Genomic DNA, 26,797 nt, shown 5'->3' with positions numbered 1-26,797 from the left:
CAGGAAATACAGAAGATTGGCATGCAAAAAGAGAATTTTATACACACTCACCTATTATTTCTCCAGTGGAAACTTCAGCCTTTAACAATCCAGCAGAGTCCCAGTTCTGATCCTCATCAAACTGAATAAAGCATTTAGCCACCAAGGTTCAGTCAGCAGCTTTAGCTGACCCCACTTCAGGCTTCCCCAGAGCTCCTGTCCCCGTGATTGTTAGTGGGCCACAATTGATGATAGATGGGGACACACAGAGTGACATGCAGCACTGACACAGGAATGTGACAGTATTACACAGGGAGAACCCCTGAGTGTCAGGCAGGTAAGCAATCATCTTTTCATGGCATAAGCTTTTGTCAGGCATTGCCCGGCTTACTGATGTTCTCTTCACCTTTCAGGCTCCCCTGAGGAATAGAGTCAATGGAAAAGAACAACACTGGTTTTTTTACTTAATTAAAAATATTTCCTACAAAGTTAGAACGCTTTGATAAAATGCATAACACGACCATTAATTTGAATTCTCATTAATGACATATTAAAATTGACTATTTGTTTGTATCTCATAAACACAAATATGAGATATAATTGGATGCTTTTGGCTTTTACCTCAGAGACATTCCTAGACATTTTGGGACTCTTCTGAAAGCTGTCAACTGCTCTCTGTAAAAACGCATCCATGAAATCATTTGCCTACAGTGTGCATGTCTGTACAGATTCCCCAGAGCCTCCTCAGGACCTTCCCTTCTTCCTACACACAGTATCTATAGAGCCAGGCCGACCACCAGTGTGCTGGTTCTCAACCCTGGTCTTAAACACTATGCTGTTCTTTCTTTGCTTTGTTGTAACAGTAAGGTTCCAGAAAAAAAATTTCTTCCCACCAAAGTGACAGTTTGGAACCTGAAATATGTCAAATCTTTGGTATCAAAAGCCCACATGGGTTTTCCTTATTATAGCTTTAACTGCCCTAGGAAAGGTTTCTCCCGATTTAATGAAACATGGGCCTTTATTTTGCTCTCTCCCTTCAACACCTTGGAGCCTATTTGTTTTGCTCCTGTAACTAAGAAAAAGAAAAGAGAAAATTATTAGTGATTAGAAAGGTCGTATTAATGTTCACAAAAATTTATGGTTTGGTTTCCTCTGATTGAGGAGTTAATTTTCCTTCTCCTTTGACCAAAATATTTTGAAGTTTCTACAAGCCTTTCTAATTGGCTGTGTAAAATATTGGTATAACATACTCGGCCTTTCTCACCAAAGACTCACGCCTATAAGAGAGTTCTCTTACCTCCAGTATATACCTCCAGCACCTCCACCCTCAAAAGGAACAATGCACCTTTAACAGATCAGAGTAGGGGCATTAGGTTCTTCCCAGATGTGAGGATAGGACCTCACAGGCTCCATCCATCCTAACTACATCCCTCATCTACCCCTTGCTTCCCAGGGGACTATCTAGCCTTCTCTGTTTCTTCCTTGGTCTGGTATATGCATTTGGGGCACTCCCTTGTTACATTTGGGACAGCTAGCTCCCACGAGCGAAAATGCCAGCCAAGGCACCATCTAAAAAAACATCAAGTAAATGTTAGCAGGCGTCTTCGTCAGCACGGGGCAGGAGCTGCAAGGGGGGCTGAACAACATGGAGATATGATCTTTGATGACAGGCATCAGCTGCTCAAGTTTGTACCACATGCTCCAGGCATATGTAAACCCTGCACCCCACCCACCATCACCAAGACATGGATCCTGACACCTCTATGCCAGCACCACTAGTGGCAATACAGGTAGGCTCTGTAATTTTGCCCCTGGAAAAAAAAATACATGTTAGAATCAGAATTTTACAACGATCTTCTTGCTCTATTGCTGATAGGTTCTAGGACTGAGTGCCTGCTTTACATTTCGGACTGAAGTCAAGCATGGCCATCTGATTTGAGTGGCTCAACTCATTTTCAGCTGAGCTGCCTCTGCCAAGCGAGTTCTGTTGACATTGCGAGCTGGATATATGTCAAGCTGTTCATCAGGCAGGTCTTATGCCTGCCCCAAGGATAACATATACAACCTCATGCTTCCCTTTTCCAGCTTTTCACTCCACTGTCAGCCAAGTTTATGGAAACTGCCGGGCAAGCAGAGCATCGTGCCTCATGCTTGTAATCCCAGCACTAGAGAGACTGAAGCTGGAGGGTCAATGAGGATTACGGCTTGAGTGAATTAGACTATGAATTCCTGGCCACCTGGGGCCATAGCATTCGAAACTGTCTCAAAATTGAATGAATGAATGAATGAATGAATGAATGAACTAAAAAATGAGGAAGGGAGAGAAACTCCTGGGTGAAAGTTTGTTAAATTTTATCTAAAGAAACATAGTCCTAATTAAATAATCATACTTGTTTGTTTGTTTTTAAGATTTATTTATTTTTGAAGTGTGTGTGTGTGTGTGTGTGTGTGTGTGTGTGTGTGTGTACTTGGGTACAAGTTCTCTTAGAGGTCAGAAGAGGGCATCAGCTTCCCCTAGAGAAGGAGATCCCAATTGAACTTAGGGTCTCTGGAAGAACAGCAAGCATCCTGAACTAGCCCCCTTGGGTTGGAGGGGAGGTGTGTTGCTTTATTTTGTTTTGAGGCAGAGTCTCACTATGTAGCCCTGGCTGGCCTGGAATTCTTTATGTAGGCCAGGCTGGCCTCAAACTGACAGAGTTCTGCCTACCTCAGCCTGCCAAGTGTTGGGTTTAAAGGCATTCCCCTACCACACCTGACTCTCCTTATTTTTTTCAGTATATATTTTTATGAATACTTTGAGAAGCATATGCATGAATACAATGTATTTTGACCATATTTTATAACACTGCTCTTCCTAATTCCTACCAGATCCACCTCCACTTTGTTCCTTTCCCTTTCTCTCTCTCTCTCTCTCTCTCTCTCTCTCTCTCTCTCTCGTTTTATTTATTTTGGGCCAGGTATGGTGGCACATGCCTTTAATATCAGCACTTGAGAGGCAGAAGCAGGTAGCAGGTGGATCTCTGTGAATTCAAGGCCAGCCTGGTATACATAGTGAGTTCCAGGACAGCTAGAGCTACATAGAAAGACCCTGATTCAAAACATTATTTATTTTTATGTATATAGGTGTTTTGCCTGCATGTATGTCTGTGTGTCAAATACATGCCTTTTGCCCAAGGAGGCCAGAATAGAGCATTTGATTCTCTAAGACAGAAAATGCAGACAGTTGTGGGCCACTTTGTGGGTGCTGGGAATAGAGCCTGAATCCTCTGGAAGAGTAGCCAGTACTCTTAGTGGTTGAGTCACCTCTCCAGCCACCTGCCCACAACCACACACACACACACACACACACACACACACACGCACGCACCTTTAATGGCTCTTCAATGTCTATAAAATATCTACAGGCACATCACTTGGTATTAAGTGGCATGGCTCTTGGTATGACTTCTGCCAACTTTCCCTAATGTTTTTCAAAAAAAAAAAAAGCCCCCTTGTAAATGCTAGGTTAATAGTTTCTATCATGCTTATTTTGAGCCTTTATCTATGTTTATGTACATTCTAGAATCATCTACCTCTCTCTATCAACTGGCCCCATTACTCAAGGCTGGCAAGATTCCCATTCCTTTGTATAGTCTTTGCTAAATTACAAGTGAAGCAAGGGCCTGGAGGTCCAGGCCTGTAATCTCACTTAATAAAATGGAAGGTGACAAGTTCGAGGCTTTCCTTGACTACACTGAGTCAAGGCCAGCCTGGGCAACTTACTAAAAATGTACTGGTCACTTTTCTTGTTGGTGGGAGACAAAACCAAACAAACAAAAAGACAAAAGTACTGAAGGAGGGAAGGGTTCACTTTGGTTCAGCTGGAGATATTTTAGCTCATTCAGCATCGAGGCCGGAGCATGAGGTGGGTGGCCACAGTGAGTCCCCAGTCAAGAAGCAGAGAGAGGAGCTAGAGAGGTGGCTCAGAAGCTAAGCACACTGGCTCCTCTGTAACTTCAGTTCCAGGGCCCCATGAGACATCAGGCATACACTGTGGGTGATACACATATATGAAGATAAAATACCCATAAATAAAATAAATAAACATGTTTAGAAGCAGCATCTCCCTTCTGTTTGTTGGTTCTAAGTCTCATCCCATGGCATGGCACCACCCAGCCTAGGTAAGGCTTCCTATCTCTGTTAAACAATTTCAAGACCTCCTCACAAACACTCCCAGAGTTTGTCTCCTAAATGTCTCCTGCCTAAATGACAATCAAGTCTAATTGTTAGGGGTTGGGGAGATAGTTTACTCAGTAAAATGTCTGGCACACAAGCATGAGGACCTGAGTTCATTTGAGGGAAACAGAGAAAGACAGATCCTTGGGGCTTGCTGACCAGCCAGTCCACCCCCAATCTGTATGCCACAGACCCCAGAGAGACCCTAACTCAAGACAAGGTGGACAGCTGCTGAGGGATGGTAGCTGAGATTAATCTCTGACCTCCAGAGAGAGAGAGAGAGAGACAGAGAGAGAGAGAGAGAGAGAGAGAGAGAGAGAGAGAGAGAGAGAGAGAATCATCACAAAGAAAAAGAACCTATTTCAAAATAAAGAGGAAAACGGCTCAGGGATATAGTTTGGTGCTATAGCACTTACTACCACGCATGAGACCTTTGATTAAATCCCCGAGACCTTTGATTAAATCCCCAAAGCTAGAATTAAGCTCTCAGGAGAGGCCAGGTACTGGACAAAGCCCATTACTGGCATTACATGTCATTTATTACTGACAAGACAACCTATTACTGCCTACGTTTTACAGCCGAGGAAACAAAAGTTCAAGAAATAGAGCGTCTCTCTTGACACAGCAGAGCTGCAAAGAACTGTGACTCAAAGACAGGCAGCCTGAAGCCTGCTCTCTCGCCTTTAAATACCTTCCCGTTCTGCCACCGAGGCTCTGCAGCTGAGAGACTCTTGCAGCGCCTTTCTCATTCACCCCTATCACATATCACCTTATCATCCATGGAGCTGTCTCCCTCGATCTCTCCGGATGGTGAATGCATTACCGACTTTGACACATGCATTGATTTCCATCTGTATCAATAGCCAGGGCTGTGAATCTTCTGTGGAACATCACTATAAGGGGCTAGCGATGTCAGTGTAGAAATGCGGAGAAAGAAAGAAACCTGCTGTGCCCACAGAGGTCTGTGAACATAAAAAGAAACTGGCCAAAACCATCCTTTTTTTTTTAAGTAAACGCCTGCTTGCTTGGTACAGGTACTCAAAACACCATCATCTCTTTATCCGGGCAGTTATGTTTCTGGTTACAGGGACCAAATATTTGACAAAAAGCAATTTAAAGGGGAAGGATCTGTGTTTGGCTCACAGTTTGAAGGGACATAGCTATCATGGAGAGGAAGGCATGAAGGCAGGTGGCTCCAGAGCAGCAGGAGTGTGCAGCTGGTACTTCTTCACATCCCAGTGGAACAGAAGCAGAGCTCAGTAGGAAGCTCAATAGGAAGCTGGGCTGGGCTACAATGACCCAAGGCTCATACCCAGGGTCCCTTCACTTCCTTCAACAAGAAACCTACAAAGTTCCTCAACCTTACAGTGACACCAATGGGGACCAGGTATCCAAATCTATAGGGGACATTTCACTGCAATACTAGAAGCAGAGAGCTGCATTTTCCAATCAGCTCTTTCTTCTAAGAAAATTGTGGTAGATGCTAGCAAGCGCATTCAGAAAACAAGAGTCATGATGTGGTTGACCTCAGAAAGAAAGCGTGTGGCCTGAGGGAAGCCAGCCAAGCCTCAGGCTGAGGCAGAGCTGTCTAGAAACTGAGTAAGGAGAGTGAGACTTCAAAACACAAAGTGAACAGGATGACCCATCAATGGGACTTCTTACCATGGCAATGCCAGTCAAGATCCCAGTGCCCACAGGCTGAGTGATTTGAGTTTAGTGTAACAAAGAGACTACTCTCAAGAGTGTGGTAGGGGATGCAGAAGTCCTGGGGTTGGTGCTAGGTCCTGTGGTCAGTAATCATGGAAGTATTACCACCAACAGCTTGAAGGGGAACCTGGTGACAGTGGCTGGAGGACAAGAGATGTGACCTTGAGAGAAGGGACATGACCAACTCTTCCAAGCCTCCCCCTCAAATCCATTCTTAGACTCCTTATGAGCCAGGCCTAAGCAAAGGCAAAAGGCAGGGAAGCCCATTGGTTATGTCCACAGAGACTGGAGACCAAGCACAGGGTGGATGAAAAAAGGCAGAGGCAAGAAGGACCCTGAAGGGCAAGAGGAAAGACAGGTTGGAGTAATGGACTTGCTCAGTGATCTGTTAACAAAGCACAGATTGTATGATCATTGTAAAAGCTAGATTTTTTTTTCCTGGCAGATGCAAATGCTGAAATTCTAACCCCTAAATAACTGCTTAGAAAGGTAAGTAGGATTAAGTGAGGCCATAGGGTAGGGTTTAATCCATATAAGATGTGCTACTATATGAAGTGGAAGAAAAGGCCGGGGAGATGGCTCACTGGGCAAACTGCTTACTATATTAGCATAAGGATCTGAGTTCAGATTCTCAGAACCCACATAGAAAGTCTGGACATGCTGTGTGCATCTAGAATTTAAAAAAAAAAAAAGTATGGCTAGATATCTCTTTAAAAGAGGAGGGGGAGAGAAGGGGAATAGGGAGAGATAGATATCTGGGATACCTGTGCACGAGAGGTAGGTAGGCACAGAAAGAAGATAGCCATCTACAAACCACAGTGCAGAGGCGAATTGAGACAGATTCCCAATAGCTCACTGACCAGTCAGTCTAGTCAATTAGAGAACACATGTTCAGTGAGATACCCTGTCTTGAAAGATAAGATGAAGAATGAGCAAGGAAGACACCCTATGTTCACCTGTTCACCTCTGACCTCTACATACATGTATCCATACACTTACATGCAAGCATGCACACACACACACACCCTCACACACAAAGAGAAAATGGAGCTACCTTATAAAGGGTAGCAATGCCCTTAATAGATACCAGAAGCTAATAAATAAAGAGCCCAGTGTCAGAACACTATAGGTGATTGCCATTGACTCTAGTTATACTTGAGTCATAGGATGTGGAGAAATAAAACTGGTACTGACCTAAAAGCTTCATCCCTACTGACTAGCTTTTATCATGCTGCAAGGTTCTATGCATGCTACCAGAGAAGAAAAGTAACCATCAACTATGCCCAAGTATTTATAAACTATAAGAATTAATGACCTCACAAGACTAACCCACTGGTTCAATAGTGGCACAAATATAATGGGAGTAATCAACCACTTTCTGATTAGATTTAACTCATATCTGGCACTATTATTGGGCCAAGAACCTATGGATAGACAGGTCATGAACATTAGGGCAGAACCTATTACTAGTATTTTGGTTAATAGACCTAGTATTAAATAAACTACTAATGATTTATCATCATACCCATCAATGCATGCATCTCTCATCCTTCATCTGAGAAGCTACTATTAACATTAGATGCTGATTAACACAGAGAGTCACAACTGGCGAAGGTGCAGAAAGTAAGACTCTGTAGAATGCTCAGTCTTACATGGAAGGTGTATACTACATCCCCTCCTCCCAAGGCTTGGGGATCATTGTAGAAGAGGGGATGAAAAGAGTGTAAGTGCCAGATGTTGTGGGTGACTACAAAGAAACAGTATTTTCCAGACGTGGTGGGCAGCTGAACTCGCAGCAATTTTGACAGCAGACATAAGATCAGTGTAAGGCCAAGTTGGACCAAATCCCAGCATAGAGATGGGAGTTGAGCATGCAATCCACCCTAGCTATAGAGCTATTGGCAATTGTTGGCTACTGGGAAAGGAAGAGACAATTTTCTTTAAGCCCCTGGAAGTCAACCAGATACCAATAAAAGACCATATATACAAGAATATTTAGGCAGCACAAGTTGGTCCTATTGGTTTTTGGTTTTGTTTTGTTTTTTAAGGATACAAAGTTGAGTGGTTAGAGAAAGAAAAGGTAGATCTGGAAAGAATTGTGGGGGCTGATAAGTATGATCAAAATATGTATAAAACTCTCAAAGAACTAATAAAACATTTTAAAATAGAAATATTTTTTTAAAGAAGGAGGAAGGGGGAGAGAAGGAGGAGAAAGATATCTGGAATGCCTATGCACAAAAAGCCATGTGTAGGTGCAGGAGAAGTAGCCATCTACAAAACAAAGTATACATAGAGACTGCACTTTCATTTCCAAGCCACACACACTGGAATAATCACACAAAACCATATTAATTACAACTGTTCGGCCAATGGCTCAGGCCCATTCTTAGCTATCTCTCACATCTTAAATTATCCCATTTCTATTAGTCTATATATTGCCATAGGCTGTGGCTACCAGTGTGGCATGTTACTCCACATTTTAACTGAATCAGTTTCTATCTTTGAAAAATTAGTAGATGTGCTACCTTTCCATCATTGTGATAAAATACTTGAGATAAGGATGGTTTATTCGAACTTATAGTTTCAGAGTCAACCATGTTTGGTTGGTCTCATTATTTAGGAGCCTGAGGCAAGGCAGGGAGCATGTGGTGGAACAAAACTGCTCACTTCAAGGTGACCGGAAAGAAGGAAAAGGAGAAAGAGGAAGAGGAGGAGGAAGAGGAAAAATGAGGAGAAGGAAGAGGAAGAAAAGAAAGAAAAGGAGAAGGAGGAGGTGAGAGAGGAGAGGGAGAAAATGGCAAAAACAAAGAAGGAGAAGAGCCAGTGTCCCAACGTCCTGCTCAAGGGCACCCCCCCAATGACCTGACTTTCTTCCACTAGACCCAATCTCCTGAAGGTCCCACTACCTCCTAATAGTGTCACAGGCCTGAGACAAGACCATTAAGCAAATATTTTTGGGAGACACCTCATGATCCAAACAGCAGACTTCATAGTAATATCCATATACTCACTTTTCCTTTAGCAAGAAGACCTGGTGTCTCTGGGTCTACATGCCAGCATGTCTACTCACAATCTGAACCACATTATCCATTACCATGTGTGCCACAGCAACCACTCCATCATGGGCCCCAAGAAGTACTTCAGTGATCAATCTTTATGCCAAAATTCTTACCAAGGGACACATGTGGCTACTGATGTCTAACCAATATGCAGTTGCTCATAGGCAACAGAGGCGATCAGTATTTGGGGCCACCAAGGATTTGAACCAATAAAAATGTAACACCAACTCAGGATTGTTCAATCTAAGTAATTAAAAAAAAAAAGTACATTCCCCTAAAAGTGTGCAGTGAAAGCCAGGGACCTGGCTATATGTGTGATACAGCTAAAGAACGTATCAGTGTGTACAACAGACTGAATGTCAACTGTCCCCAAATTTACACTGAGACCTGATTCTTTGTGCAGTGGGATTAGGAAGAGAATCATATGAGATCGTGTGAGGTTTACGTATGCTGAGAGCACCTTCATTCTTGTCACCAGGTGTGGACGTTGTTCTAAATGCACAGCTGTCTTTGAAACAGAGGCTGGAATCTGAGATCTATATTGACGCAGTTGTGCTTTGACTGTAGGGGAAAGCTTTTAGTTTACAGGTTTCTTAGACGATGGCATTAAAACAATCCCAAAAACTTAGAAAAGAAAGTGGAGTCAGGAGCAAACCTGTTGCCATAGCCAGGCTTGGTGACACACATGCATAATCCTAGCACTGAAAGACTGAAGTCAGAGGGTTGCAAGTTTAAGGCCAACCTAACCTCTGGCAAGACCCTGTCTAAAAATAAAACAAAGTGAGACAAAACGAAATTGCTGATAACTACCAAATCACTCTGGGGTAGGGACGGGGAGGGAGGGACTGCCCTCAGGAACAGAGCTGCCTCCCTCCCAGGACTTGTAAGGTTCACTGTGCAATGACCACATACCCATCAACCATCTGAGTGATTTCAGGTCACTTGCTCCATGGGTATGCACACTCATCAAACTACCTCTGTGTTAGACCTCGGATTTCCTTCCCTCACCCAGTGCCTAGCAGGGAGAGGCTTCCTAGCCTCCCTGCACATTGACATGTTAGCTTTCTGGCTGAATGCATCCATTTGGGGAGCTTGATTAAAGAGCTCCCGCCTCAAAAGATCAATTTGACTCTCTATGCCCTGAAAAACCGCGTTTCTGGACCTGAAGACAGAGCCAGATGTTCCCTTAGTGGTCTCCTGAGAGGCACCAAGCTGGCCTTGCTGGCAAGCTTCCTCTTCTCTCCCCTTCCTTGTCCCCACACACATGCCAAAACCCATCTTTAGCCATATGGCCTTGCTTCAAAATAATAATAACACAAGCAACTGAACAGTGTTCTGCATACTAAAACTTAATGAAAAGGATTTCGGTCCATGTGCCCACAGGTGGCTATTTAACCGATGCAGATTAAATTAAATTAACAATTCGGTGGCTCCATCACAGCAGACACATTCCAAATATTCAGTACCTACCTGTGGCTAGCAGTTGCTGTAGTGGGCGGCATGGCTAGACCACTTCTTTCGCTGCTCAGAGCTCTTCAGAACAAGGCTGATGATGAAGTCAGAAAGGCACGGTGATGAGTGCACACAGAGGCACCTTCTAAGGGCTGGCAAACTACACAGGCTGGACCACCTGCAGGGGGAGAGCAGGCTAGAGGAGTGAGGTTAGGAGCTCCCTGTGTGTCTATCCTAGCCTGACCTAGATATCACGCCAACCTTCCATTTAGTGATGAGCTTGAGCTTCTGTGGGTTCAGGTTCACAGACGCTTCATTTTTGGACAGCCAGATGCTTTCAAACTCCTAAACTTCAGGCAAATCTCAAAACGCCTCCCTCCCAGTGCCTGACTCTCTGAAAGAAACCTCACCAATGGGACCAAAAGACAAGGAAAGGAGCTTCTCTCCTATCCAGAAGCCCTGCAAGTCTTCCTGCCAGCCACTGCAGTTCGCTCCCCACTAGACATTCTCCCAGTTGGCAGGGTGGGATGACTAAGGCATTTTATAGGAGGGAGACTGGGCTCGGGGAAATATGAGTATGTGGCTCCTGGCAGAAGGCTAAGTTTTAGGTGAAGCTAGGATGTGAGATTTAATTTTCCAACTTCTGAATAAATGTTTCTCTTACACCACGCTGCCTCTTTAGAAAAGAGCCCTCCCGATTGCAACCATTGGCGCAGGTGTTAAGGAGCTAGGACATGTCCTGGGAAGAAGAGAGGATTCTGCATCCCTGAGTTCTTGGTGCAAAGCAACGGATGAAAACACAGGGGAGTTCTAGCTTGGGAGACAGAACAGAATACACTTCCCTTATGACAAGCGCTCCACTTGCAGGAATGAGGCTGTGCTGTCTGTTTCTAGCCATCTAGGATGCTAGAAAGATACATGAAATCATAGATGGGGAAATTGCTGGAAAGACGGTAAGAAGCCAGAGGATTACAAGTCTCCTGCTTCTCGGAACCCAAACAAAAGTAAATCTAAAATAAACAGACATTTTTTTCTCAGCCTTTTATTCTTATGAAAGAGAGAAATGTCAAAGAAATCAAGCGTACATCCGACAGATTATATATATATAAATCCCCCCCGTCAGGGGTTTCCACATGTCAGCAAAGGCTCAGCTCAGCCTCCTATATTCACCCAGTTGGTGTCCTAAATAATGAGATTCACTCAGAACATGACAAGTTAATGAACCCACCAACCCACAATGGACCTTTGGAAATGCCAGAAGCACAACCTCAGCCTTCTAAATACATTTCCCTAAATTGTAATGAGCCAGGCATTGACAATCTGCTTGAAGTCTAAATAATGGCCTCCTTTTAACAAAACACTATATTTTTCCTCACTAGTCTGGATAATGGGGTATTATTTTATTAATGAAGAATGATTTGGGCTTGAAATTTACTTATTTTTAGGAGAAAGGAGTAGTGAAAAAGGAAACATATCCAATTTTCCTGAGGCTTGCCTCTTGGTCTAGCTTGTGCTTCGGATTCTGTGAGTTTCTCTGAAGTATGCTTTAAGGAGATGGAGTCTGGAAAAACCTCATGAAATGATAGACTTTGGGGGAATCAAAATAAGTGAAAAAAACAGAAAGAAGGGAGAGAGAGAGAGAGAGAGAGAGAGAGAGAGAGAGAGAGAGAGAGAGAGAGAGAAGTGTGTACGGGGGACAGGAGCCTAAGCCAACAGAAAAGTGTCTTCTAGTAGAATACTTGGCTTTCAAGTTCCTACCTGTGGGTAAAAGGATTCTTAAGCCCTCCAGAAGGTTCACAGGCTTCAGTTCTTACAAAGAGGAAGTCATACCTGCCTGATAGCTTCTCCAGCACGTCAATGTCAATTCCAATCTGACAAAGTCTTCCTGAATCAAGGACAGGGCAGGCGGCTGACAGGACCTGTGTGATGCTATCTAGTGCTCCACAGGCAATACTTTTTCACTTTCCCGATGGGCCTTGTTTCAGCTCAAGCCTATTGTTCCCTGCCAGATAAGCTGCTGTAAGTCCTGATATGTTTCCATCAGTGCCCTGGATCAACCACCTTCAACCAATGGGAATCCCTTTCCCCCATTTTGCCCTGGACATTGGAAGCAGAGTGCAGTTAGAGGTTTTTACTATGCTTCCCGGGAAGGAGTCTTTCCTTGAGACACCTGTTTTCCCTAAGTCCATTGGTTTGAGTCTAGTAGTCACCAAGAACTTAAACTAAAGCAACTTCCTCAAGACTCAGTTTTCCATGGGGTAGGGTGTAGTTGGCAACATACCCTATGCATGTATAGCTTACAGTCTGAAATACATGAGGTGTTTGTGGGTGCATTTTTTATACTCAAAATAGACACTTTTCTAATTCATCTGGACTCCAGAAAAGAGAACCTGAGACCCTTCTCTGGGGATTTTTATCTGTCTGATGATAGTGTTTCTCTTCAGAGACCTGGCTGGACTGTGCAAAAGGATGTGAAACATTTGTTCCAGGAGACGTCGAGACTTCACTAGGGGTCACAGGGAGGAAATGGGAAAAGTAGGTGCCTAGCGAATGAGTACTGGACCACACTTGCCAAGCTGTCTGGGCTCCATTGCAGGCTGGCCACCTACTGACCTTTCCTGAAGACACTTAGCCTTTCTGAGCACAATCTGCATTTCCACAATAAATGCCACTCTACCTGAGAAAGCACATCAGCACTCACTGTTACAGTCAGGCTGGGCCAGAGTACGTCGTGGTAACAAACAATCCCCAAGGTCTCCTTTACATTGTACATGGCCTTTTGTTTCTCCATGACAGTAGGGTTCTGGTAGTCCCGGGAAGCCAGGCACTGGGAGCTCCGCGCTGATGGCTGCTTCCACAGTCCCCAGGCAGGGTAGAAATGGGTGTGTCACAGCACGTGCAGGCTCGGGAATCTTTTAGCATAATGTGGCAGATAACAATTCTGATTCTAGTCCGTGTGCTAATTCAAGTCGGACAGTCGCGCCTGACTTTAGAAGAGATAAGCATGGGCTTCTCCCAGCACCTGGATAGAAGTCCTCTAGGAGACTAGTCAGCTGAAGCTTCAGTCCCCTTCTGCAGATGGGGCACCTTACAGCACCCAGAAGAGGCCCAAACGATGTGAGTACACAATCATGTGCCTTATAAACTTTAGAAATTAAGATATTTTGTATTTTATATTTTCATACGTGCTGTAGGTCCCACAAAAGCTGCATCTGTTGTGGACAGAAAGAAATCCCCGGCTGTTTGTCAATAGCTACAACGAAGGGCCGTGAATGTGGCACTATTCTTCCAAACGAAGACGCCATTGGAGCATAACAGAAAGCTCGGGGGGGGGGGGGGGGGTGCTGGTGACTACTGCTTCTCCCTCACCCACGTCCTTTCCTTGGTCTCAGTCTATGTCACCACTTCTTGCTTTGTAGGAGCCAGCATCCTACCTCCTGGAAAGTCCTAAATACCTGAGATCACAGAATGAATTATAGGCTTCTAGGAGTTGAGGGTGGAAGTGACCTTATAGTCACAAAGTATCCTCTAGCCTCACTCAAGAACTTAAAGAAGAAAGAAGGTGGTCAGATTTCCACAACTAACTAGGAGGAGCCATGTCCCCAAACTTTGAGCCTCTACACTTTCCTTATAGAATCGCACACTGCTCATTAAGTATTGCTTGACTCTGGGGCCAGTATGAACTGAAATTGGAGCTGGTATTCTTGTAACCATGGAGAGATGCCATTACTTTCTGCTTCTGCACCATCAAGCAACATCCCAATCACACTATAAATTTCTGTTTCCTCAAAATTGAATTTTCAGTGCCTTTCCTCACCTCCCTTTTGTGTTTAAGACTAATCCAAGGAAAATTCCTCTCTAGTCCTCTTCATCCACATATCACACTCTCTGATCCTCCCATCCCTGCACCACACCGCAGTACCCCCATCCCTGAACCACACCCCAGTACCCCATCTCTGAACCACACCGCAGTACCCCCATCCCTGAACCACACCCCAGTACCCCCATCCCTGAACCACACCCAAGTACCCCACCCTGAACCACACCCAAGTACCCCACCCTGAACCACACCCCAGTACCCAATCCCTGAACCACACCCCAGTACCCCATCCCTGTACCACACCCCAGTACCCCACCCCTATACCACACCCCAGTACCCCACCCCTGTACCATACCCCAGTACCCCATCCCTGTACCATACCCCAGTACCCCATCCCTGTACCATACCCCAGTACCCCATCCCTGTACCACACCCCAGTACCCCATCCCTGAACCACACCCCAGTATCCCCATCCCTGAACCATACCCCAGTACCCCATCCCTGTACCACACCCCAGTACCCCATCCCTGAACCACACCCCAGTACCCCATCCCTGAACCACACCCTAGTACCCTCATCCCTGTACCACACCCCAGTAATTTCATCCCTATACCACACACCGTACCCCCATCCCTGCACCACACTCCCCAGTCTTCACTATCTAGACAAGTTCTTCCTTATTCATAAACTACACTACAGCCTCCTTCTGCCCCCAATACAACCTATTAGAGCTAAAAGATCATTTAAGTACCACATGGCCTAATCCCTATATTTTATCAATGTGGAGAGGTTTAAAAGAATTAAGAGGTCTTTCTTTCTAGGCTGCATGTATCAAAGCAAGCTCGAGGATCCTGATTCTGGGGCGTTTCTCTCGTATTTTTCCATATTCCTCGGTGTGAAGGAGATTCTGCAGTTTACCTTACTGATGCCCAATGTTACATTTTTAGGAGATGATACAAACAAGAATTTATTGCTGGTTTATAGTCTGGTTTCTTTACTCTTGATAATGAAGTAATAATGACTGAGATTTCTTCTGAGAAATACTTTTTTTAAGAAGTAAGATATTTTGCTCATGGGCACTGACCAGTTTTTCTCTTAAAACATTTTACCCTACCTTTCTGAAGAACTGTCCTTAGAAGTTCTCAGCATTCAGAAAGAGGAGCATATCATACATGCTTTACATCACCTACTTAGACAGGTGGGTCTGTCAGCGTATTGGGGAAACTAAGTCACACACAGTCTTTCTCTCTCTCTCTCTCTCTCTCTCTCTCTCACACACACACACACACACACACACACACGAGTGGCTGATTGGATATAGTTTAACAAAAGGATTTCTCATAACACTGTGGCCAATATAAGATGCAGAGCAAGCAGAGACCCAGGTCAGCAGCAATAGCTGCTCAGTCATCACACACCTCCAGGCTGCAGTGCTGGGATGGGGAGCTGTGATGATACAGAAGCAGAGCACTGTGTCTAGAGAATACAGTGTGCAGGCAATGGAGAAGCCATGGCAACAGAGATGAAGCCCACCCTGGCCTCATTTACCTCCTCCCTCACTGTTTCTCACAGGGCTCGCCAGTGGATTGAGGATGAGAAAGCTTTTAGACTCAGCCCAGATTGTTCTCATGAGTGGAGTGAGAGAATGCCGTGCCCAAGAGCGGTAAACAGAAACTTCCACGCAGCTTGTTTCAACACTCTACAATCCCCAAACCGCTCTTGAAGGCCTACCCAAAGTCAGAGAGTCTTCCTCCAAAATGCCACCTCCTCTGTGTAAAAATTTCCCCCAAGTCTGAAATTCCCATCTGAATTATCTGGTCACGTTCATTCTCCCACAGTGTCGCTCACGGAGAAACCCCTTCCGATTTAAGCCCCTCTTGGTGAGGGTTAGGATTACTGATTCTGTACTCTGAGAAGCTGAGACATGGCGGTCCCACAGGCAACCCAAAGAGGGGAGGGTGAGAGGTGAATTCTTCTACACACCAGGCAAAACGCCTCCTCCTTGTTCTCTTAGCCTTCAGGCTTGTCCCCCATAAGAAAATTGCCACCTGATGGATATAATGGGGAAAATCACTTACATCAGGGAAAGTTGTGTTTTTTTTTTTTGTTTGTTTGTTTGTTTGTTTTTTGATTATTATGTTTTCCCTAAAACACAAAATTCCTCCAGGCATGAAAATACCTACGGATATCCTCTCCCTCCAAGCCATTTATGTAATATGGCCTAACGTTACTCTTCTCAGTTTTGCCAAATAAAGCTGTATTTTCAGCTTTCTAGAAGTTTCTTCACTCCTCACCAAGGCAAACCTACTCCTCATGAACTCCCTTCCTTATTTTGGGTATCATTTCTAAGGAAACCAGTCTCCTCTGCTTAGAGCATGGGTGGTGTTGCTGTGGAGACCCTGCAGACACGGCCACCCCTGTGTGCCCTCCTCCGTCACTAAGGCAGTTGCCACAGGTGCCCTTCAGTCAGCACAGCCAGCCTTGACCCCTCTCCGACCTGGGTAGAAAACTAGCAGCAGAAGTTTGCCTCCTCTTGTTTACACCTTCCAAGCTGCCCATCTAATCTCTTCAACTGGGCAGAAGCACCCCCTCCTTTGGGCCATGTGTATTTTCGAAGCCCATCTGGCTCGCCAGGCTGATTCGGTCACTTTGTTTTAGACACGAAGGGAGTGAGTTTAGAGACATTCGGAGAAACACTCTTTGTGGAATACTTTCCCCAGCCGTAACTGTTCCTCAAATCCTTTAGAAATATTTTTTTACCAAGGTTGGGGACATGGCTCAGGAGTAGAGCACTCACCTAGGACATGTGAGACCTGTGTTCTGTCCCCAGCATGGGAAGGAAAAATAACTTATTAAATGAATCAGTGGGGGGGGGGGTTGCAGCCACAAAAACTCATGTATGATGAATTATGAGTAATAACGTATCATACAAAATCTACACAGCAGAATCAACTCAAGTATTTAATCAACTCTTCTTGAGTTGATTCTAGAGAACAGATTGATAATAGAACCAACTGTCAAACTGATAAATAAAATAAAATGTGGGATATATGCACAGTAGGATATTATGCAGCCACACAGAGAAAGCTGTCATTTGCAGCAACACAGACGGGCCTGGGCGGCATTACGTTAAGTAAAAAGTCAGGGACTGAAGGGCAGATATTACATGTTTTCACTTACATGAAAAATCTACAGAGCTCATCTCAAGAAGCAGGGAAGAGAAAGTGCTTACCAGTGTCTTTGAAGAGTTGGGGTGTGGGGGGCACAGGGGTAGGAGAGATAAAGGTGCACCTGGCAGGAGGGAATAGCTTCCCATTGATCTGGAACACACAAGGATAATATGGCTCCCCACAACTGGTTGAATATCTTGAAGTAGCTAGTAAAAGAGGAACATTTCCAATGTTCCCAACACAAAGCAAATGCATTTGCTTGAGGATGTAGATACACCAATTATATTTATCTAATTATTACACACGATACACAGATGTGGAGATATTGTATACAACTATCATATCCAACTGAAAATAGAAATATTTAAAAATCTGTGCATAATTTTATATGAGAATGATTGTAAAAAAGTATTATAAATAAAACTGTTAATTTGATTAGGTAATAATCAAGTTCCAAACTTTGAAAATGAGTAGAGGACAGACAGCCTGGGCAAGATTGTGTGGACCTGCTCCTTCCTGGCTCTCCCAGCTAGGGACAGCTATAAACTCGGACAGAATGAAGACACAGTTGAAGGATCTGGGATGATGGAAAGAAGGACTAGTTAGGGATCTCAGAACTGGAGAAGGGGTAGAGAATGGCTTCTCCTGACCTCCCATCCAATGGGAGAAATGCATTCCCAACATCATAGCTACCATCCAAGGAGCTGGGTACATCCTGTCTCCCCTGAGTCAAATGGGAGACAAGTACCAGGCATGTTTGATAGCAGTACAAAATAATAAAAGGACTCTTGTCGATCACAATAAATGTCCAGGAGAGTTGGTCTTCCCCAGTGAAATTATGACTCTCCTTCCCCACAGGAGACACCAAGTGTCCAGGGGACACCAGCAAGAAGAATTCTGTCAAGACAGGCGGCTCAGCCCAGAAAGCGTTTTTACTCACATACGCCTGAGATTTTCCCACCTACGGACACTGTCTCCACGTTCAAGAATCCATAACAAGACACACGATATTTAAAGTTCTTGAAGGTAACTACAGAAAAATATTTTTTAAATAAGCCAGAGAAAAATGTGATGTTAAGTAAAGGAGAAAGAGAGCTGAATGACAACATAGTTCTCATCATGGAGGCCAGAGGAAATGGCTTAACATCTCCTTAAAGTTCTAAAAGGAAAGATTGCCAACCATAAATATTACATCCAGCAAAACCGTCCTCCAGAAATAAAGGGGAAAATCAAGATTCCCCAAGTAAAGCAAAGTAGAAGCTCATCACTAGAAGAATATCTCTTAAGAATGCTAGGGAGGTTCGTCAAACAGAAGAAATGGTAAAAGACAGGAACCCAAGGCTCCCTGGAAGATGAAAGAAAAAAAAACTAAGGGTTATAAGCAATGGAATTTGCCTCTTGGTGAGTTTTTATTTTTAAAATTTATTTTGCAAAATTACAACCCCTGCAAAACTAGTGTTGAAAATTGATAAAGATAAAGGGAATTAAATGGAAGGCAGGTTTTCACAGTTCACTGGAAATGGTTACATACTGAAACCAGGATATGTTAATAACTGAAATATGTAATTGGAATAGCAAAGGAAGCTGTGTCTAACGTAGCAAAACACTAAACACGTTAATAAAATCTAGAAGGTAATCATAAGCAATTTGCAAACAAGTGAAAAGGGAAAGATAAAAACCAAAGAAGAAACTTAGCAATTAATTTAGGCCTCTCCGTGAAACAGAAGACAACAGACTCCCATAATGATGAAGGCACAGCAGCTGGGATTCATACCTGGATTATTGTGAGGTGGAAGGATCCCCCTGTTGCCTGCTGTGGGGAGCAGGAATGCTAGTCTCTACAGCCTTCCCTGGAAAACAAAAGAAGCAAAGCTTCTATTTATCTGTTTGCTTGCACATTTGGGTTATTTTCTCCCCAGAGCTGAGGGTGGAGCCCATGGTCTCTCAGATGCTAGGCAAGGGTTCTTCTACTATTGCAAACTGTCTTAAGGTGCTAATTCCCCCTTGTGCCCAGACTGATTAGTGTAAAGTCACTGTTACAGAAGCCTATCAACACAGGCTTTGTGAGATCCTCTAAAGTCTCACTGAGGATAAATTCACAAAACAAAATTCTACAACACCAGATGAAACTATAGCTACCATATGAGGAAAAGCTACAGTGAACTACGGGCTATCGCCTGTTGCTGTGGTTTATGTATTTTGATTTTTCATCCATGGTTCTTGGTTCATAAATCCCGTACCCCTTGATATTTCCTGAATGACTAGAACAATAACAATAATTATGACAGAACAGTATTTTGGCCTTTTGCTCTTGCTTCTTAGATCAGCTTTGGAATGAATGACTTCAGCATGATCTTTTGCTGTTGTTGTTATTTGTTTTTTGGGGTTTTTTTTATTTTGTTTTTCCAAGACAAGTTTTCTCTGTTTAACTCTGGCTGTCCTGGAACTCACTCTGTAGGTCAGGCTGGCCTTGAATTTAGCAATCTGCCAGCCTCTGCCTCCCGAGTGCTGGGATTAAAGGCATACACCACCACTACCTGACTCAAAGTGATCATTCTTAATTAAATTTATAATAATAATTAGTAGTAGTAGTGTGTGTGTGTGTGTGTGTGCATGTGCAAGCACACTCATGCACTGGACAGTGCACGTGTGCAGGAGCTGGTTCTCTCCTTACATGGGGGGATCAAACTCAGCTCATCAGTCTTGGCACCAAGCACCTTTACCACAGACCCTCTCAGAGCCCCAGGGTGATTCACTTTTTGAGTTAGCATACACAGTAATGGATTTAGTTCTGACACAATCATCAATATATCTGGTTTCTATTTGTCCCCTTGCCCATTGACCCCCATACTCTTTACTTCTCACTGGTCTCCTCCTAGAGTAGTGGCCTCCTTCTCCATACAAGCATTCTTCACCATAATCTTGGGCCACTGGAGCTCTCTCGCGAGCTCACTGTCATCCTTCTCTTCTTCCATCTCAGTCTCTCTGATGGTCCTTCCACTTGCATCTTTCTTTGCTCAAAGGTGTACTGTAGAAACTAGAGTTTCTTTGCCTATTGGGTCATACAAACTAAGAGGATACTCTAGTCATACATCCCCCATCTTCCTGATGTGAGTGAACCAGAGAGAAATTCTCCAATCTATCTTACCAGACAGCAGATTCTAAGATTCCCATTCTAAAAGGGGATCCTGTTCTATGCCCCAGAGGAGGAGATGCTGGACAGATGGACCCTGTAGGTTTTCCCACTCAGTCTGCTAGCATTAGAGCACGCCCTTTTGTCTAATCCCATTTCTACATAGGTGTCCATGCTCAAATCCTGGTTGTGCAAAGATGTCTCTGTAAAAACCCAAAGCACAAATTAGATGCAGAGAGCTTCTGGACAGCTGAACGTGTGGAGGTTTGGAGGAAGAGAACAGTGCTCATTCACATTCCTGGAGCTATCATGCTCCAACTGCAAAGAGCAGAGGCTCCTGGACACAGTTCCCTTCCAGACTTCACTTTAACTGATGCTTATTAGTATTTTTTAAGTGTACTTTATGATTGTTGTGGTTTGAAAGAAATTGCCCCCTAAAGGGAGTGGTACTATTAGAAGGTGTGGCCTTGTTGGAGTAGGTGGAGTCTTGTTGGAGGAAGTGTGTCACTGTGGGGGCGGGCTTTGAAGTTTCTTTCCTCAAGCGCCAGTCAGTGTAACAGTCAGTCTACTTCCTGCTGCCTTCTGGCCAAGATATAGCCAACACTGCATCTACCTGTACAGTGCCATGCTCCCTGGCATGATGATAATGGACTGAACCTCTGAAACTGTAAGCCACACCTCAATTAAATGGTTTTTCTTTGTAAGAGTTGCCATGGTCATGGTGTCTCTTCACAGCAATAAAAAGTCCTAAGACAACAATAAACCCATTATAAAAGTGCAGTGTTTCTCTGAATTCTCTGAACTGAGCTGGAGGAAGGGGTACAGAAGCGTCATTTTGTAGACATGGGTCAGAAGTTATGAAGGCCTGGACATGTGGCTGATGTCTGACATGAGACCCACCGGAAGGACTGAGCCCTTAACCTGTGGGAGATGACACCATCTCCAGGTGGAGATCAGCAAGACTGAAATGAATTGGAGACCAGCCAGCTGGTGTTCTCTGCAGACTGGCTTGCTAGCTCAACAGTGTCGAGCCGTCTCCATGCATCCTGGCATCACAGAAGAGCACTGTGCTTTCCTTTATGTTAGGAGACACTGAGAGTGAACTGGCTTTCCTGCGGGAACACCAGGGACTTGAGATAAATGAGCTAAACTAGGGTAGATAAAATGCAAATATTTTAAATTATCAAAGAAGCAGGAGGAAAATAATGTGAGGGAAAGGGAGGGAGGGACGGAGGGAGGGAAGGAGGGAGGGAGGGAGGGAGGGAGGGAGGGAGGGAGGGAGGGAGGGAGGGAGGGAGGGAGGGAAGAGTGAAGCAGATATGAAAATTCACCCAAAGAGAATTGTGGCGAATGGAAAATCCATCACAAGTGCACGGTAAGCAGGCTGACATGACTCATGCATGTAAAGCCCTACAACCAGGGGGAGATGTGAAGAGCCGCAGTGTACTCCGAGCTGCCAAGGGAAGGACTGCAGAGACTCAGAGAAGAAGGACCTGGAAGGCACAGATCAGAAGACAGTGGTAATTTTGCCACATGTCGTTTGGTATTTTGAGAGACTCCCACTGTACAGTCCAGACTGGCCTCACTCTTACTGTATCCCCCAAGCCAGCCTTGAACTTGAAATCCTATCTAGGTCTTCTAAGTTCTAGGATTATAGACATAAGTCCTAATGTCTGACTTAGGGAACACACACATATTTTAATTTTTTAAAACATTTATTTATTGTGAGTGTGTGTTTGTGTGAGCACATATGTGTGTCACAGTGCACATTTGGAGATCAGAGGACAACTTGTGGAAATTGGTTCTCTCCTCACACCATGTAGGTTCCAGAGATCAAAATCAGGTTGTCAGGCTTGGTGGCATTAAACTTGTTGGTAAGCACCCTGAACTACTGAGCCATCTCTCTGGCCCCAAGAAATATAGTTCTATTTGGTATCCATGACATATTTCTTCAAATGTTTTATTCTCAGATAATTGTTACTCAGACGCAATTGCAAAATTAATGTAAATAATTCCCACAGTGATGCCTGACTGTAGCATATGGCTTTATACAATCAAAATACCAAACACTTCCATCGCCACAAGACGAGAGCACTCACGTTCATATCTATGGTCACATTAACTTCCTGTCTTCATCCTGTCTCTAACTGCCAGCTACTGCTAACCAGCTCTCCATCCTTGTCAGTTCAACACTTCATATACATTAACGAAACGATGTGTTTTTTGCTCAGTGTGCCCCTCTGGAAATCCATCCACACTGGCAGATATGCCATCATTTGCCCTTTTCTTCCTGAGTGTTGTATCATGGTATGTATGTCCCACAGTACAGTGGCTGGGCTAGCATATAACTACATGGTGTGTGTGTGTGTGTGTGTATGTGTGTGTGTGCGCGCACGTGCACGCGCACACCTATGCTCGTGTGTTCACATGTAGAGGCCAGATAGATGCTGGCTATGTTCCTCAATTGTTCTTCACTGTATTTTCAGACAATCTCTTTCTGAACCTAGGAGCTTAGCAATTGCCTAGACTGACTGGCCAGCAAACTCCTGTGATCCTCCTGCCTATGCCTCCCAACACTAGGATTACAAGCACATGCCAGCAGCCCTAATCTTTTATGTGGATGCTGAGGATATGAACTTAGGTCTGCAAGCTTGCACAGCAAGCTCCTGTGATCCTCCTGCCTCTGCATCCCCACACTGAGATTACAGCCCTAACATTTTATGTGGGTGCAGAGGATATGAACTCAGGTCTGCATGCTTGCCCAGCAAGCACTTTCTCTACTGAGCTGTTTCCCCAGCCCCACATTTAGTAGTTGTTTTTTTTAACTGCCCAAGAGCTTCTCAAAACGGACCATTTTCCCATCCCACTTGCAGTGTGTAAGTGATCTAGTTTCTCCAAAGCGACAGCAACTGAGATTCCACTACTCTATTGTTAGCTACTCTGATGGTGCTGTCGTAGCATCTCATTATGATTTGTTGGAACATCCCCAGTGGCTAACGACATTGACAATATGCCTGCAGGTCCACCTATCGATCCCTGTCAGTGAGATGTCTTCTAACTGGGCTTCTTGTGTTGAGTTTTCAGCGCTCTTTGTGCTGTGTGCTCCAGTTCCGTTGAATGTGCTGCTGCAGCCACATTTATATACAGTTTGTCTATCTGTCTCCCTAACAGCCTCTTGCAGAAGTCTTCAGTTTTAATGAAGCCCCATTTATCAGTGTTTCTTTTTATGGATTGTGTGCTGTAACACACTGTCTAAGAACTCTGCCTAAACCGCGACTCTAAAGGTCCCCGATATTTTGTTCTAAAAGTTTCATAGCTTTATATCTTGCATATATGTTCATGATTGATTTGAGGTTAACTTTTGTGTGAAATGTGAGACAAAGTAAAGTTTTGCTTTGCTGTTCTACTGTCTAGATGCTCCAATGCAGATTTTTGGGAAGGCTCTCATCCCCTGAATTATTCTTAAACTTTTGCCAGAAATCACTGGGATTTGTTTTTGCAGGTCTGGTTCTCAGTTTTCTATTCAGCCCCATTGACCTATGTGTTTATTCTCTGCCAATATAACTAAGATGCAATCTTTGTTTGTTTGTTTGTTTGTTTTGTTTTTTGAAACAGGGTTTCTCTGTGTAGCCCTGACTGTCCTGGAACTCGCTCTGTAGACCAGGCTGGCTTTGAACTCACAGATCCACCTGCCTCTGCCTCCTGAGTGCTGTGTCACCACTGTCCAGTCTAAGACAGAATCTTAACACCCCTGCTATATGATAAATTTCAACATTGGATAGATTGATTTTTTTTCCAAAATTATCTTAACTAGTTGAATTCTCTTGCCTTTCCATGTACATTTTGGGAATATTCTTATCTATGTCCACATTGCAGGGCTGGTAAGGTGCCTGAGAGGTTGACATACTTGACACACAAGTATAAAGACAGAAGTCTGGATTCCTATGGCCCATGTAAATACCAAATGGGCATGGTGGCTCAGCCTTAGAGACCAGAGGCAGGGGATCCCCAGAGCAAACCCGCTAGTAACAGCAGGCACTTTGGCAAGTTCTAGGTTCCCTGTCTCATTGAATAAGGTGGAGGATCCATCAAGGATGATTCTGACTCCAACCTCTGGCCTCCACATGTACATGGACCCATATACATGCATACTCTCCACATACATGCTAGTACATCTACACACACACACACACACACACACAAATGTAAAGGGAAGCACTGCAGAAATACTGATAGGAATTTGTTAAACCTGTCTATCAATTGTAATGAAGCAAAGGTTTACTAAGTTGAGTTTTCTAATCAATAGCACATGCTCACCTCTGTTTATTGGGTCTCCGTGGTCTTCCTCAGCACTCAGAATGCAGTCCTATATATGTTTTCTTAGATTCATACCCAAATATTCTTTTTGAGTGAATGTATCTTGCATTGCTCAGCTGCAGGGTCCATGTGCCCACTATAGAAGTCATTTGATGTCGGTCTGATTTCTTGTGACCTTACTGATTTCATTAATTAGGAATCATGGCATGTCTGACTTAGTTTTGAGGACTCGTTAAGAGCTTCTGAAACAGTCAATCATGCTATCTACCAAGGACAACTGTCTCTTCCTTTCTTTTCTTTTCTGTCTTAAAACACTCTCATGTGGTCCCACCACTACATTGGACATGGGCAATGGGAGTAGCCATCCTTGATTCATTCTCAGCCTTGTGAAGAAAAAAACCCACTAATCTTAGCTTTCTGTTTCCTGTTCTATTTTGTAGTTGTTTGTCTGTTTTCTTCCCACAATCTTTTTTTTTTCCTCCAGTATTCTCCCCATCTTGCTGCTTTCCTTGAACACTTTATTTTGTGTGGAGAGGACCCATTTCATTTGCCTATACTGCTCCTGAGTTTATTTTTGTGTGACCTTTTACTCATTAGTAACCACTTCGTTGCCACACTATCCACACACATCTCGCCCATGGGGATACTTACTCTCTGCTGCCCTTCCAGCAGCAGCCCAGCAGGAGGGGAAGGGCAGCCTCACTGCTGCGAGCAGAACCCGAGCGGTTTCCACTGCTGGTGGAGTTGCGCGTGGAAGGAAGAACTATGGTTGCTGTTCCTAAGTTCGCAAAAGGAAAGTTGCAGTTCTTCTCTTGACTTTGTCTGACACCACGCAAGCAGAGCTGCTACTGCCTCTGTGAACAGGAGTCGTATTCTCTGCCTGGCCTTCACTGGCACTGGTGGTAGAGGGATGACAAAGTTTCTCCTAGGATTTGATGAGAGACAAGCTCTCTCAGGAAGCTGCTTATGCTGAGACGTGCTCTCTCAATATTTGGCAGAGAAAGCAAGCTTTCTTTGATACTTAGCCTGTCAGGGTTTTTGGTGTGCTCTTTGGTTGCACACCTAGAACAGTGACATAAAAAGAAAACCTGGAGAACTCACCAACATGTCTTATATTGGGTTCTATGTTATATAGGTTTCTATTGCACTGTGTCCTATATGGGGTTCTATGTTACATAGGTTTCTATTGCACCATGTCCTATATTGGGTTCTATGTTATATAGGTTTCTATTGCACTGTGTCCTATATGGGGTCCTATGTTACATAGGTTTCTATTGCACCATGTCCTATATTGGGTTCTATGTTACATAGGTTTCTATTGCACCATGTCCTATATTGGGTCCTAAGTTACATAGGCTTCTATTGCACCATGTCCTATATTGGGTTCTATGTTACATAGGTTTCTATTGTACCGTGTCCTATATTGGGTTCTATGTTACATAGGTTTCTATTGCACCATGTCCTATATGGGGTCCTATGTTACATAGGTCTCTACTGCTTTGACCAAATGTCTGAAATGGTCAGTGTGAAAGGAAGAAAGATTTTATTTTGGTTCATGGTTTCAAAGTCACTTGGCTGTCTTGTTTGGGGCATGTAGGGGGGCACATGAGGGGAAAGACTGGCATAAAGCAAAACTGCTTATCCTTGGAAGCTAGAAAGAAACCTAAGAGAGAAGGCCCTTAACATTCTAGGGCCCTTACATCCCCCTTAAGAGCATGACCCCCAAAGATCTAACTTCCTTGTACTAGACTCCACCTCCTAAAGGTCCTACCAGTCCCAGTAGTGCTACAGGCTAAAGACCAAGTTGTAAGCATATGAGCCAGTGGGGGCATTTAGCATCCATAACAGGTCCCAGCATCTTGACTGTGCTTCCTTCTCTCCACTTTTCAGAACCATCTTCTACTACATAAACATATATAAACATATGCATATATAGATGGAGTGC

The 26,797-nt window shown here is 44.1% G+C and overlaps 1 protein-coding gene across 1 annotated transcript in view; it reads right to left on the bottom strand.

Moving 5' to 3' along the window:
* The window catches only part of Ces5a (carboxylesterase 5A), a 135,517-nt gene extending 109,914 nt beyond the window's left edge, over positions 1-25,603 (bottom strand). The window contains exons 1-5 of the mRNA XM_057753522.1: positions 25,504-25,603; positions 21,867-22,028; positions 19,177-19,252; positions 10,431-10,590; positions 52-398 (exon numbers count right to left, since the gene is read on the bottom strand). The gene's annotated coding sequence lies outside the window, so the exon portion shown is untranslated. The remainder of the gene's footprint in view (positions 1-51; positions 399-10,430; positions 10,591-19,176; positions 19,253-21,866; positions 22,029-25,503) is intronic.
* Positions 25,604-26,797: the final 1,194 nt, after the last annotated feature.

This window comes from Chionomys nivalis, chromosome 21, assembly GCF_950005125.1.
Source record: "Chionomys nivalis chromosome 21, mChiNiv1.1, whole genome shotgun sequence".
NCBI classification, from domain to species: Eukaryota; Metazoa; Chordata; class Mammalia; order Rodentia; family Cricetidae; genus Chionomys; species Chionomys nivalis.
The sequence above is the reverse complement of the archived record's forward strand: the minus strand, read 5'-3'. Positions and strand labels throughout refer to the sequence as shown.